Below are 13,055 nucleotides of genomic sequence, written 5' to 3'. Positions count from 1 at the left end.
AGTAGAAGACATGTTTAGGAAGCAAAATATAACAAAATCTCAAAATCAACCAAACAAATTATATTTGCCTATTCACCTGGGGTGTCTCGCCTTAAGAGCAGGATTTAGGAGCGCTGAAGAGCGTAAATCAGACAGACTGGTGTGTGCCGTATTCTTAAGGGCTTTATTTGGGAGGAATCATGGTGATTGCGTTCATGTCGACTCTACAGACATCCTTGGAATTAAATAATCATAATAATAATAAATACGACGCTCTTAAATCCTGCTCTTAGTTAAGAGCGAATCCCCGAGAAAGGACCGTTCGTGAATCCCAAAATCGGCCACAAAATGTGGAACTTTTGTCTTAAGTCTATGTTGGTGAATGAGACCCATTGTCATTTAAAAAGACTTGATCATTAAAATGTCTGAGACATGTCTTTGTAACTGAATTTCTAACACATGCAAGCGGGCAGTGGTTGCTGATTCCAAGCTCAAAAACACCACTGGCTAGTTTTGTCAACTTTATTAGAAAATAACAGATCAATAAGAGTAGATATAGCAGAGTTTTCTAAATTGTCCTTGTAGGTTCTGTATTTAATTGTGCTAAATTAAGGCAACCACCAACCTCCTAATATGGTAGTCAGATCAGCCGTTAAGCCAATTCAGGTTACAATCACCTAACATAATGAACTCATCATCAGAAAAACAAGAAAGAAGATCCACCAAGACAGACTTTTAGACTAGTTTATTAGATTCGATTTAGACTAGATTAGATTAGATTTAGACTAGTTTAGATTCGATTCGATTTATATTAGTTTATATTAGATTTAGACTAGTTTAGATTAGATTTATATTAGTTTAGATTAGATTTAGACTAGATTAGATTAGATTTTTTAGATTATATTCGATTTATATTAGTTTAGATTAGATTAGATTTAGACTAGTTTAGATTAGATTAAATTTATATTAGTTTAGATTAGATTTAGACTAGTTTAGATTCGATTTATATTAGTTTAGATTAGATTTAGACTAGATTAGATTAGATTTAGACTAGTTTAGATTATATTCGATTTATATTAGTTTAGATTAGATTAGATTTAGACTAGTTTAGATTAGATTAGATTTATATTAGTTTAGATTAGATTTAGACTAGTTTAGATTAGATTTAGACTAGTTTCTATTCGAGTTTATTTACAAGAAAACGTTTGCAAACATGTTCCACAGATTCAAGAACGTTTTATAAATAAAAATGTCCTCTATAAAAACATATTATATGCAGTGCTACAAAATAAAAATAAAAATAAACATCTTCTATAATTTAAAGGAATGTCCTGATGTCAAGCAACAAAGCAGAAGAAGACTAGGACTAAACCAACCAGGGACCCCCCCCCTCCTCTAACCCCCGCTCTCCCCAGAGATAGTTTGATCCAACCAGGGACCCCCCCCCCCCCCCCCCCCCCCTCTAACCCCCGCTCTCCCCAGAGATAGTTTGATCCAACCAGACTCTGTAGCGACGCGGGACGGACGGACAGGCTGGGGCAACAAAACAAGAGTATAAAAGTTTGGAGTGAATGAAAGAGAGGGAGAGAGAGAGAGAGAGAGAGAAAGAAAGACAGACAGAGAGAGGGGTGTTCGGGAGTTGATGCCACCAGAGCGTGAAGAGAAGAGAGAGAGAGAGAGAGAAAGAGAGAGAGAGAGAGAGAGAGAGACCGACAGATATATTTTCTACTAAATATTACACATTAATGAGCATCATCTCTCTAGTTGCAGAACAGAGCAGACCAGTATCTTGTCTCTGAACAGTCTCTCGGACGCAGGGAGCTGAGATGAGGGTGTTTGCAGCGGTGCTGCTGCTGCTGCTGCTGCTCTGCGTCTCCTGTGCCGCCGCAGCTCGGCATCAACAGAGAGCCGCCGGTAAAGGTAAACAAGAATACCATGTATAATAATAACTAATATCAATAACACTGTTATTAACTCAGAATGATCAACGTGTGTGTTTTAATAAGACTGAGAGGGGCGCAGATGGTCGGTTTTGCACAGAGCAGCTGTATGTGTGTTGGAGAACTTTGCATAACTTCGCTGAATGAATGATTTAATTCTACTACTGTCTGGCTGTGGGTTGAGTGTAAAGACGATTCATTAATGAATGACGCGCTGCTGGGGTTTAGTTGGGTGATTATTCGCCCTGATCCAGGGTCGGGGATCAACACGAGGTTCCCAGAACTATCCGGAACGCTCACACACACACGCACGAATGCACATTCAATTGCCTACATCATGTTTTTTTTTATGGTTTTATTTTGAGATGAGATTATATTAAAATGTATTGTCATTGCAAGTACAGTACAATACAACGAAAAGAGGTTTGGCATCCAACCAGAGTGCAGATGTAGCAGTAAAGTGCAATAGTACAATGTACAGGTGATTACACTGGATATACAATATGAGTGAGTGACTACTTAGTTATAGTGCCAATCAGATGTGTACAGAGTTGTAATATTATTATGTACAGTGATACATGTCATGTTGGAGGCCTAATGGTCCGTTTTGGGGGTTCGAGCAGGTTGAACACCCCAAATGTTGACCCCTAGAGCTCAGACAGATGTGATCTGTATCTGGATAAGGAAAAACGCATGTTAATGCAAGGTGTAAATGGGGCCAGACACACTGGGGTAATGTACGAAACCTGGTAAAAGTAACATAACCATGGTACAGAAAAATCCTTTTTACATATCTGTACTATATCTGTACATATCCCTTACCTACTCTACTCTTACGCTCCTGGCCAGTATGAACTTAGGGTCTTTATACCTGTATCACTGTACGTATTAATACTACAACTCCATACATCTGATTAGCACTATTACTCAGTAGTACTAATTTATAAATTTTATATCTAGTTTAATCACATGTACATTGTATATTACTATTGCACTTTACTGTTTACATTTGCACTCTGGTTGGATACCAAACTTATTTCCGTTGTACTGTACTTCTGCTGTATATTAATGACAATACATTTGAATCTAATCTAATCAGAGGAAGCTCAGAGGCTGGGACCAAAATCACTGCTGTCAAGCCTCGTGCTAATTCAGTCATTTTAGTTACTGGCAACAACATTATCCGACTGCATTGTTGGCTCACGAGACCCATTCCAACCTGCTTAGCTCCTGGCTGGTAGCCTTTAACCCTTTCACACTACCAAAGGGTTAACCCTTGCAATGCGACAATACAGAAGGTTAACCCTCTCATTGCCACACGACAAAGGGTTAACCCTTTCACGACCACACTACAGAAGGTTAACCCTTCCACTACCACACTGCAGACAGTCGACGGCCTGTAGTGTGGTAGTGAAAGGGTTAACCTTCTGTAGTGTGGTCGTGAAAAGGGTTAACACTGTGGTCCCGTCGCCTCCAGTGTTAAGAGGGCATGTTTTTTACTCACTGGGACCTCTAGCCTAAGGCAGAATAGGACAGACATTAAAGGAACACTCCACCCAAAACAATAAAGCCAGTTTTTATTATGGCTATGATCTCACAAACACACATCCCTGAACTGTAAACGATCTCGTACAAATTAATTTAGTTTGGGACAGTTATTGAGGTAAAGAGTGGGACAGCTCCTTCAACACGTTACAGGAAGTATTAATACATCTCAGTGAAATGATGAACATTTTAAAATATATTAAGGTCTTTGCATTCTAAGAACTGTTAATTGTTCACTTGGTCTTTATTTTAATTGACTGGAAAACGACACATCAGTTTGTCGTTTATGTGAGGTTATGGGCAGGATAAATCTTCTTTTATTTTGTGGAATGTTCCTTTAACTCGTGGAGGGCCAAGGGCTTAACCGTATAAAGCTAGTAGGTTCCTTACTGTGGGCTATTTGGGCTTATAGCTAGCTCAATGTTCCTTACTGTGGGTTGTTTGGGCTTATAGCTAGCTCAATGTTCCTTACTGTGGGTTGTTTGGGCTTATAGCTAGCTCAATGTTCCTTACTGTGGGTTGTTTGGGCTTATAGCTCAAGTTTCAAGTTTCTTTATTAGTTGTCATACAGAAGTACAGAATACTTTTATATAAAATGCTTCTTTCTGTTTTGCTCCAGAGATTGTGCTAGATAAGTACGTAGACAAAAGTGTTCAATATATACATATATACAATGTACAATGCAGAGTAGAAAAGTAACTGAGTTACAATACAATATACTATATACTATACAGTACAATGCCGAAATGAGGTACAATTTAGGTAAAATTTACAGTAAGGTGTAATGAGGTATGGGTTGTAGTGCAAATTCTTTGCCAATAAATATAAAGTGTGTTTAGGTGTTCTAAAGTGGGTGCTGCAGTGAGTTGTTTGTTTAAAGTGAGTATGTGTGCGTGTGGATGTGTGTGCTGTGAGTGCATTTGATGGTTGTTACATAGAGTTATTGTCATTTAGCATTCTGATGACCTGAGGATAGAAGCTTCTTCTTAGTCTCTCTGTGCTTGCCATGAGACTCCGGTATCGCTTGCCTGACCGCAGCAGTTCAAAGAGGCAGTTGTTTGGGTGGCTGGAGTCTTTGATTATTCTCTTAGCCTTCCCCCTGCACCGCTTGTTGTAAATGTTCTGGAGGGTGGGAAGCCCCCCTCCAATTGTGCGTTCGGCTGAATGGGCCACTCTCTGTAGTCTGCTACGGTCTTGTGCGGTGCTATTCCCAAACCAGGAGGTGATATTGCCAGTCAGGATGCTCTCTATTGTGCATGAGTAGAAGTTCTTAAGGATCTTCTGACTGACTTGGAACTTCCTTAGGCGCCTGAGGAAGTAGAGGCGTTGCCATGCTTTCTTCACAACACTGTCAATGTGTGTGGTCCATGTCAAGTCCTCGGATATGTGGACTCCGAGGTACTTGAAACTGTTCACTCTCTCAACCGGTGCCCCGTCGATGCTGAGCTAGCTCAATATTCCTTACTGTGGGTTGTTTGGGCTTATAGCTAGCTCAATATTCCTTACTGTGGGTTGTTTGGGCTTATAGCTAGCTCAATGTTCCTTACTGTGGGCTGTTTGGGTTTATAGCTAGCTCAATGTTCCTTACTGTGGGCTGTTTGGGTTTATAGCTAGCTCAATGTTCCTTACTGTGGGCTGTTTGGGTTTATAGCTAGCTCAATGTTCCTTACTGTGGGTTCTTTGGGCTTATAGCTAGCTCAATGTTCCTTACTGTGGGCTGTTTGGGTTTATAGCTAGCTCAATGTTCCTTACTGTGGGCTGTTTGGGTTTATAGCTAGCTCAATGTTCCTTACTGTGGGCTGTTTGGGCTTATAGCTAGCTCAATGTTCCTTACTGTGGGCTGTTTGGGTTTATAGCTAGCCCAATATTCCACACATCTATTGCCGGGTTAGTCCCCCATCACCACCCTCACAACATGCCACTGTAGCCTAGATATACAACACCTAGAGAGGGCATCAGTGTTGTGTGATATAGACGGGGCCTCTGCACGGTCTGCCAGAGTGGTCGGACTGAATGGTCAGACATTCCATTCCAGGCTATTGTCATTCAGATGTAGTGTGACGAGGCCTGGCGCCTTTTCAGCCTCGATCGGGCTCAGATAAGATAAGATATGGGGTTATTTGATGAAACGGGGATTATTCAGTTCTACCTGTGAAACAATAAATAACCAGATACAATCCCATTGCTCTACTAATCAGCCCTTGTGGCTTTTAGTCAACAAAGACTCTTTTTAGGGCTCATCATTCTCAACTGATTAGACCCAGCGGCACCTCGGCTCCGGTGCGATGGTGGGCCGTCTGTGTGACATCATGCCGTGAGCTTGTGAGTCTTCCTCTGTGGTCGTCACTGCAGCGTGGGGGGGGGGGGGGGGGGGGGTGGGGGGGTTAGTTATTCTCTGGTTCTACTAGTTACGCTGCTGGCCAGTACCCCGACTTACTACCATAGTGTCTTTATACCTGTATCACTGTACAATACTACAATTCTGTATCTGATTAGCACTATTACTCAGTAGTACTAATTTATAAAGTGTAACCCTAACTAACCTTACTGTCATGCACTTGTCCTAATAAACTAACCTACGCTGTAGGCACTCGACACTTTGATGAACATTGTTACCTCAGCTGATAGAGTTGTACCCTTCCTGATGACTTGTCGTACAGAACTTGTAAGTCGCTTTGGATAAAGCGTCAGCTAAATGACAAAATGTAAATGTTATATATTTTATATCCAACTTATTTTAGTTGTACTGCACTTGTGCTGTATAATAATGACAAGGCATTTGAATCTAATCTAAAAAGGAGCAACTATTCAAAAGAAGGGTACGCTTGTGTTTTCTTCCCCCACATCGTCTGATTAGATCTGAATGAGACCTCAGGTTCCCAGGGTGAGTGTTTACGGAGTTTGGTGTGTGAGGCTGTCTTCTCTGTGAACAGCAGGGACCCCCATCCCCCCTCCCTCACCCCCCATCCCCCACCCCACTCTATAGTCTCACTGGCTTTCCGCTGGGCTAGCAGTCTGGGACATAATGCAGCCAAAGGTCAATCTCAACTTTACCATGCATTGACCGAAGAGATTCACACACACATACACCACCACTGCAATTAACACTGACACACACACACACACACACACACACACACAACACCCGGCCTATTGTCTAAAACCAATCCAGACCATCATAGCTACACATTGTTAGGTTTTTGTCCAGCTGCGCCACTACTACCATCAGCCAAGTGCCGGTGCCACTTTGACGTTCAAGTATGAAGTTTGCTTTAGGTTGAATGGAAACCGCACGCTAGGTTTGTTGCCCCGGACCACGGTACTAGTGGCGTTACAGTCGGAGTCGGTCCCCACTGCTCCTAGATAGTTCGGATTGGTCAAATGCACTTTACTGTTACATTTGCACTAATTTGAATCTAATAAAAAAAAATGCAGAGTGTTAATAAAGGTTCAGTCTACTCTGTTACCTTCCACTCCTGGGTGGTCAAGGGAAGATGACCCTAACCCCCGCCTCTAGTGGTTGTCATGGTAACATCTTTACACTGGTCATATTGTTTACTCTAGTGGTTGTCATGTGGGGGGGGGGGGGGGGGGGGTCAAAGTCTTTGTATGTGTGGGGGGTTTAATTGTGGTGGAGGTGTGTGTGTGTTGGTAGGCAGCAGTAATTACAGAACAGTTGTCTGTTAGGTGCCCTCAGCCCTCAGGGCTCCTGTTAACACCAGAGGAGGAGAGAAGTGAAGAAGATAAAGACAGGAGGAGAGAAGGAAGAGAGTAGGAGAGAACGAGGAGAGAAGGAAGAGAGAAGAGGAGAAGATAAAGACAGGAGGAGAGAAGGAAGAGAGAAGTGAAGAAGATAAAGACAGGAGGAGAGAGGAGGAGAGAAGTGAAGAAGATAAAGACAGGAGGAGAGAAGGAAGAGAGTAGGAGAGAAGGAGGAGAGAAGGAAGAGAGAAGAGGAGAAGATAAAGACAGGAGGAGAGAAGGAAGAGAGAAGTGAAGAAGATAAAGACAGGAGGAGAGAAGGAAGAGAGTAGGAGAGAACGAGGAGAGAAGAGGAGAAGATAAAAACAGGAGGAGAGAGTTGTTTAGAGCAGGGGTTCTCAAACTTTTTTATACCACGACACGACCCCATTTTATTTAGGATTATTTTTGGCGACCCCACACTTAATGTATAGCGTAATTTCAATGTGGAATTAAGGAATTAATATCAAAATAAAAGCACACGTTGTTGAACTTGATCATGCATATTTATTAGAAAATTTTATTACAGCACTATGTTATAAATACACATTTATAAAACAAGGCATATTTAGCCAAAAATATGTTGGCAGAATTTTTCTTTTACTTGCCAACATCCACTGTCACCTACCTACGACCCCACTTTGGGTCACGACGTAGTTTAATTATTGATTAACAATATTATGAATAGGTAGGCCCATGTTATTTAGTTTTGACTGAAAATAAGGCCTTTGTAAAAAAATTAATAACAATGCACAAACAAACCCGAATGAGACATGGCATGTATTTGACCAAATGTATTTCTCCAATGAGTTTTTAACGGGATAATAAAACTAATTGACATTCATGCATGGGCAAGAATGCATTATCTCAGTCAAACTTTCATTAAATAAAAAAAATAACAAAAAAACAGGCTATGTTGTGCACATTTAGTGGGACACATGCGCCTGCTTTTGGCAGCAGGGTCTCTTTATGGGGGGGAGAGATAATGGACAGCGCAACACGCAGGTCCTCTTCCACTGCCAGGCCGCGTGCGTGTCTTGTTCTTGGGTATGTGAGAGAAGAAGAAGCCGGCTCGCACAAGTAGGAGGTCGAGACGGTAAAAAGCACCTTGACGGCTCTCTGAGAGATAGATGGATACTCATGTGGGCACACGAGCAGCCAGAAGCGATACAAATCTAAACAGACGCTCGTTGGCCGGTTGGTCTTATAACCTGAGATTGGAAGGTCAATAGGTCAATAATAGGCGTCCATTTTAGCTTTCAACCGATGTGTATGGCAAGTTGGCAACCCCAGCTGATATGGCAAAAGACACACTTGCATCACGCCCTCTCTGTCTCTGGCTGTTTTCCCTCTCTCTTATTCCAACATGACAGAATACAGACACTTGACCTACATGGTGGACATCCGTTTGTGTCCCGACGTGCTGCAACATGGACAGAGTGTCTCTCAGTGAAGTCCTTCAACCAGAGACACTAGATGTGATGATAGTGTTGTTGTTATATTTACTGAGTGAGACCCTCTGGGGGGGTGTTCTGGACCCCAGCTTGAGAACCTACCTTGATGTTGATGATGCTATCACACCTCCACAGCTGTCCACACGCTATGCTAATTAGTGATTATTTGTCTGTGTGTGTGTGTGTGTGTGTCCTTTTGTTAGCACATTACTGAGGCTGCCACCTCCCTCCATTAGTTGGATTGATCTTAGTTAGTTATTTCCTGAAAACACAATGACCCACATTTCACACAACATCATTTTACAGACTTCTTCATTAAATCAACTAAGTTATTAGCTGTCAAAATCATCTGACTATTAGTTGATTCAGTATTTAAGAGTAGAGGACAGACTGACTATTAGTTGATTTAATTATTTTAGAACTGGACAGACTGACTATTAGTTGATTTCATTATTTAAGAGTAGAGGACAGACTGACTATTAGTTGATTACATTATTTAAGACACTCGTGATCTGATTGGATGGTGTTAGGGCCAGTAAGGAGGTGTTTTCATACTTAAAGCTTCATTTATCATGGACACGAGTTTAAACACCATCTCATTCCAGAGTTGATAGTGAGCCAGTGAACAGAACATGTGTTTTGTATGTCTAGCACACTTGACGATGCAGAGCAAGAGTTGTCTTTGTGATTATCTTACTTTTTAGGATTCCATTGGATGTGTGTAATGTTGTTCTATGTCCAAACAGAAGATTTTCAGAATGATTGATCAATTATGTGATTCTTAAGGATAATAAGCCGTCTCTTTTTACTCAGATGAAGAATGACTTTGAAAAGGTTAGGTAATACTTTCAGAAGACGTATTAAAGGAACACTCCCAGGTTCATATAGTGTGTCCAGTAGGCCCAGCATGCTAGCCTAGCTTAGCACAAAGACTGGACGCAGTAGGGAGCAGCTAGCATAGCTTAGCAAAAGGACTGGAAGCAGTAGGGAGCAGCTAGCCTAGCTCTGTCAAAAGTGAAGAAATACAAGGTCCAACAACTATAAAAACTGCCACACAGAGATGAAGCTGTGTTGAAGGTTTTACCGTGATCCCATGACCCAGGAGGTATTATGCCAACACTAGCAGGAAGTGGGAACATTCCACCATGGGGGGTCTGTAGGAACTCATCTTTATGGTCTATTGTCCCACAGCTGTCCCAGTGAGAGCAGCCATCTTATAGTCCTCAATAGGCCCCGCCCACAGACACAGTCACTGCAAGGGTTAAACACCTGAATCAATACCAGGGCTCAGTGTGTGTGTGCGTGTGTGTGTGCGTGTGTGTGTGTGTGTGTGTGTGTGTGTGTGTGTGTGTGTGTGTGGGCTAGTCACTAGTGAATGAAAGTGACATATTTCCAGGGTCATTGGCTCTAATCTCTGCGTCTAACTAATCTGCAGGCAATCCTGTCCCTCCAGCAGGCTGAGGCCACAATAAAAAGGTCTCAATCAGGCATTCCAGGGTCTCAATAAGTTAACTATACTAGAACACGAATAGAATAGAATAGAATAGAAATACTTTATTCATCCAGAGGGAAATTTGGCACTACAAATCACTCACAGTAAACATTTAGGTAGACAAAACCAAAAATCATGAATAAGAATTAAAATAAGCCTAAGAATAAAATACGGTCGGGGATATACATTTCCTATGTTACATTCTAATATAAAATATAGAGTAAAAATATACAGAACTATACAGTAAGTGTAAAATAGTTGGGTTTGGGTTTAAAAGTAAAAGTCCAGGAAGATGGTAACTGTCACCCTGTGCTCAGTGATGCAGAGAGGCACAGTGATGCATTGTAAAGTCTGATGGCTGTCGGAATGAAGGACTTCCTGTGCCGTTCAGTGCTACGTCTCGGGAGTCTTAAGTCTAGCACTGAACGTGCTCCTTCTGTCAGCCAAGTCTGTGTGTAGTGGGTGGGAGGGGTCGTCCCTGGTGGTATGGAGCTTAGCAAGGCAAGTTCCTCTGATCAGATCTTCATGATCACAGTAAAATGAACAGATCAATGTTCCCCACAGACACTCTTTTGCTGTATGTTGGATAGTTGGTCGTCACTGAATAGGAACGTGCAAAACAAACCACAGTCCTGATGGCTGGTGTGGAGCAGTGATTAAGAGGCGCTGTACACATAGAACTAAGCATTTCCTGGTTAAGATGACGGTGACCTAATAACAGGCAACAGCTAACGTTAAATACTTAACCTCAGGGCTTTTCCCGCAGATTTTCAAACAAGGTGGCGCTGAGTCGCGACTAGGGGGTGGTCTGGAGGGGGCTGTCCCCCCTGGGGGTGGTCTGGAGGGCACTGTTCCCCCTGCCCTGTCCCCCCTGCCTGGAGGGGGCTGTCCCCATGGCCCGACAGGCCTGTCAAAATGGGTCTAAAATGACATTCGACTATACCTTCTAAAAAAAACACATAGGTTCGACCATTATTGTGCATTGTGTAAACAAAATAAATGACCTAAGATCAACATACCTACACCAGCCCCCCCGGTTAACCGTCTGTAGTGTGGTAGTGAAAGGGTTAACCTTCTGTAGTGAAAGGGTTAACCCTTTGTCGTGTGGCAGTGAGGGGTTAACCTTCTGTATTGTCGCAGTGAAAGGGTTAACCATTTGGCAGTGTGGTAGTGAAAGGGTTAATATGAAGACCTTACCATATTGTATCTTAAGTATTAAACCCCTCTCCCCCCCCCCCCCCCCCTCTCTCTCTCTCTCTCTCTCTCTCTCTCTCTCTCTCTCTCTCTCTCTCTCTCTCTCTCTCTCTCTCTCTCCAGGTCTGTTTCCAGCCATATTGAACTTGGCCAGTAAGGGCAGACATTAGCACCAACGCTACATGTGGTGACCCTCGGGCGGAGATGTACTGTAAGCTGGTGGAACACGTCCCTGGTAGACCAATCAGGAACCCGCAGTGCCGAACATGTGATGCCAGATCTCCCAACGCCAAAGGTTCTGTTCTGTTCTACTCTGTTCTGTTCTCTTCTCTTCTTTATTCTTCTGTCCTCTCCTGTCCTCTGTCTCTCCCCTCCTCTCCTCTCCATTTATCTGTATCTCCTCTCCTCTGTCTCTCCTCTCCTCTCCTCTCCTCTCCTCTCCTCTCCTCTCCTCTCCTCTCCTCTCCTCTCCTCTCCTCTCCTCACCTCTCTCTCCCCTCCTCCCCCTCTCCATTTATCTGTATCTCCTCTCCCCTGTCTCTTCTCTCCTCTCCCCTGTCTCCATTCCTCTGCCTCTCCTTTCCTCTCCTCTGTCTCTTCTCTCCTTTCATCTGTCTCTCCTCTCCTCTGTCTCTCCTCTCCCCTGTCTCCCCTCCTCTCCTCTATTTATCTGTCTCTCCTCTCCTCTGTCTCTTCTCTTGCCTCTCCTTTTCTCTCCTCTCCTCTCCCCTGTCTCTCTTCTCCTCTCCTCTCCCCTGTCTCTCTTCTCCTCTCCTCTCCTCTGCCTCTCCTTTCCTCTCCTCTCCTCTGCCTCTCCTCTCCTCTCCTCTCCCTGTCTCTTCTCTCCTCTGCCTCTCCTCTGCCTCTCCTTTCCTCTCCTCTCCCCTGTCTCTCCTCTCCTCTGCCTCTCCTCTGCCTCTCCTTTCCTCTCCTCTCCCCTGTCTCTCCTCTCCTCTGCCTCTCCCCTGCCTTTCCTCTCCTCTCCTCTCCCTCTGTCTCTCCTCTCCTCTGCCTCTCCTCTCCTCTCCTCTCCCCTGTCTCTCCTCTCCTCTGCCTCTCCTCTGCCTCTCCTTTCCTCTCCTCTCCCCTGTCTCTCCTCTCCTCTGCCTCTCCTCTGCCTTTCCTCTCCTCTCCTCTCCTCTGTCTCTCCTCTCCTCTGTCTCTCCTCTCTCCTCTCCTCTGTCTCTCCTTTCCTCTCCTCTCCTCTCCTCTCCTCTCCTCTCCTCTCTCTCTCTCTCTCTCCTCTCCTCTCCTCTCCTCTCCTCTCCTCTGCCTTTCCTTTCCTCTCCTCTCCTCTCCTCTCCTCTCCTCTCCTCTCCTCTCCTCTCCTCTCCTCTCCTCTCCTCTCCTCTCCTCTCCTCTCCTCTCCTCTGCCTCTCCTCTCCTCTCCTCTCCTCTCCTCTCCTCTGCTAACAGGTTTCTGTGTTTGTGTGTATTTCCAGAGCGACATCCAATCACCAACGCCATAGACGGAACCAACCAATGGTGGCAGAGCCCCAGTATTAAGAACGGACGCCAGTTTCACTGGATCACCATCACACTGGACCTGAGACAGGTAAGACAGACAGACGGGTAGACAGACGGGTAAGACCTGAGACAGGTACATGGCTTGACATTAGCACCCGCCAGATGTGGGTAGAATTCCACTGTGGCGTGTAACTCTGTCATTCTCACAGTGGCTAGTGGCTTAAAGGTCTGTCTGTCTGTGTG

The 13,055-nt window shown here is 43.9% G+C and overlaps 1 pseudogene across 1 annotated transcript in view; it reads left to right on the top strand.

Annotated features, from left to right (window-relative positions):
* Positions 1-1,805: 1,805 nt before the first annotated feature.
* LOC311237950 (laminin subunit alpha-1-like) overlaps positions 1,806-13,055 on the top strand; it is an 81,701-nt pseudogene continuing 70,451 nt past the window's right edge. Inside the window, exons 1-3 of the transcript XR_014621093.1 lie at positions 1,806-1,899; positions 11,469-11,640; positions 12,788-12,900. The product of XR_014621093.1 is annotated as a laminin subunit alpha-1-like (transcript). The remainder of the gene's footprint in view (positions 1,900-11,468; positions 11,641-12,787; positions 12,901-13,055) is intronic.

This window comes from Notolepis coatsorum (genome assembly GCF_963971535.1).
Source record: "Notolepis coatsorum genome assembly, chromosome: 12".
Lineage (NCBI taxonomy): Eukaryota > Metazoa > Chordata > Actinopteri > Aulopiformes > Paralepididae > Notolepis > Notolepis coatsorum.
This window is presented reverse-complemented; position numbering and strand designations above follow the sequence as displayed.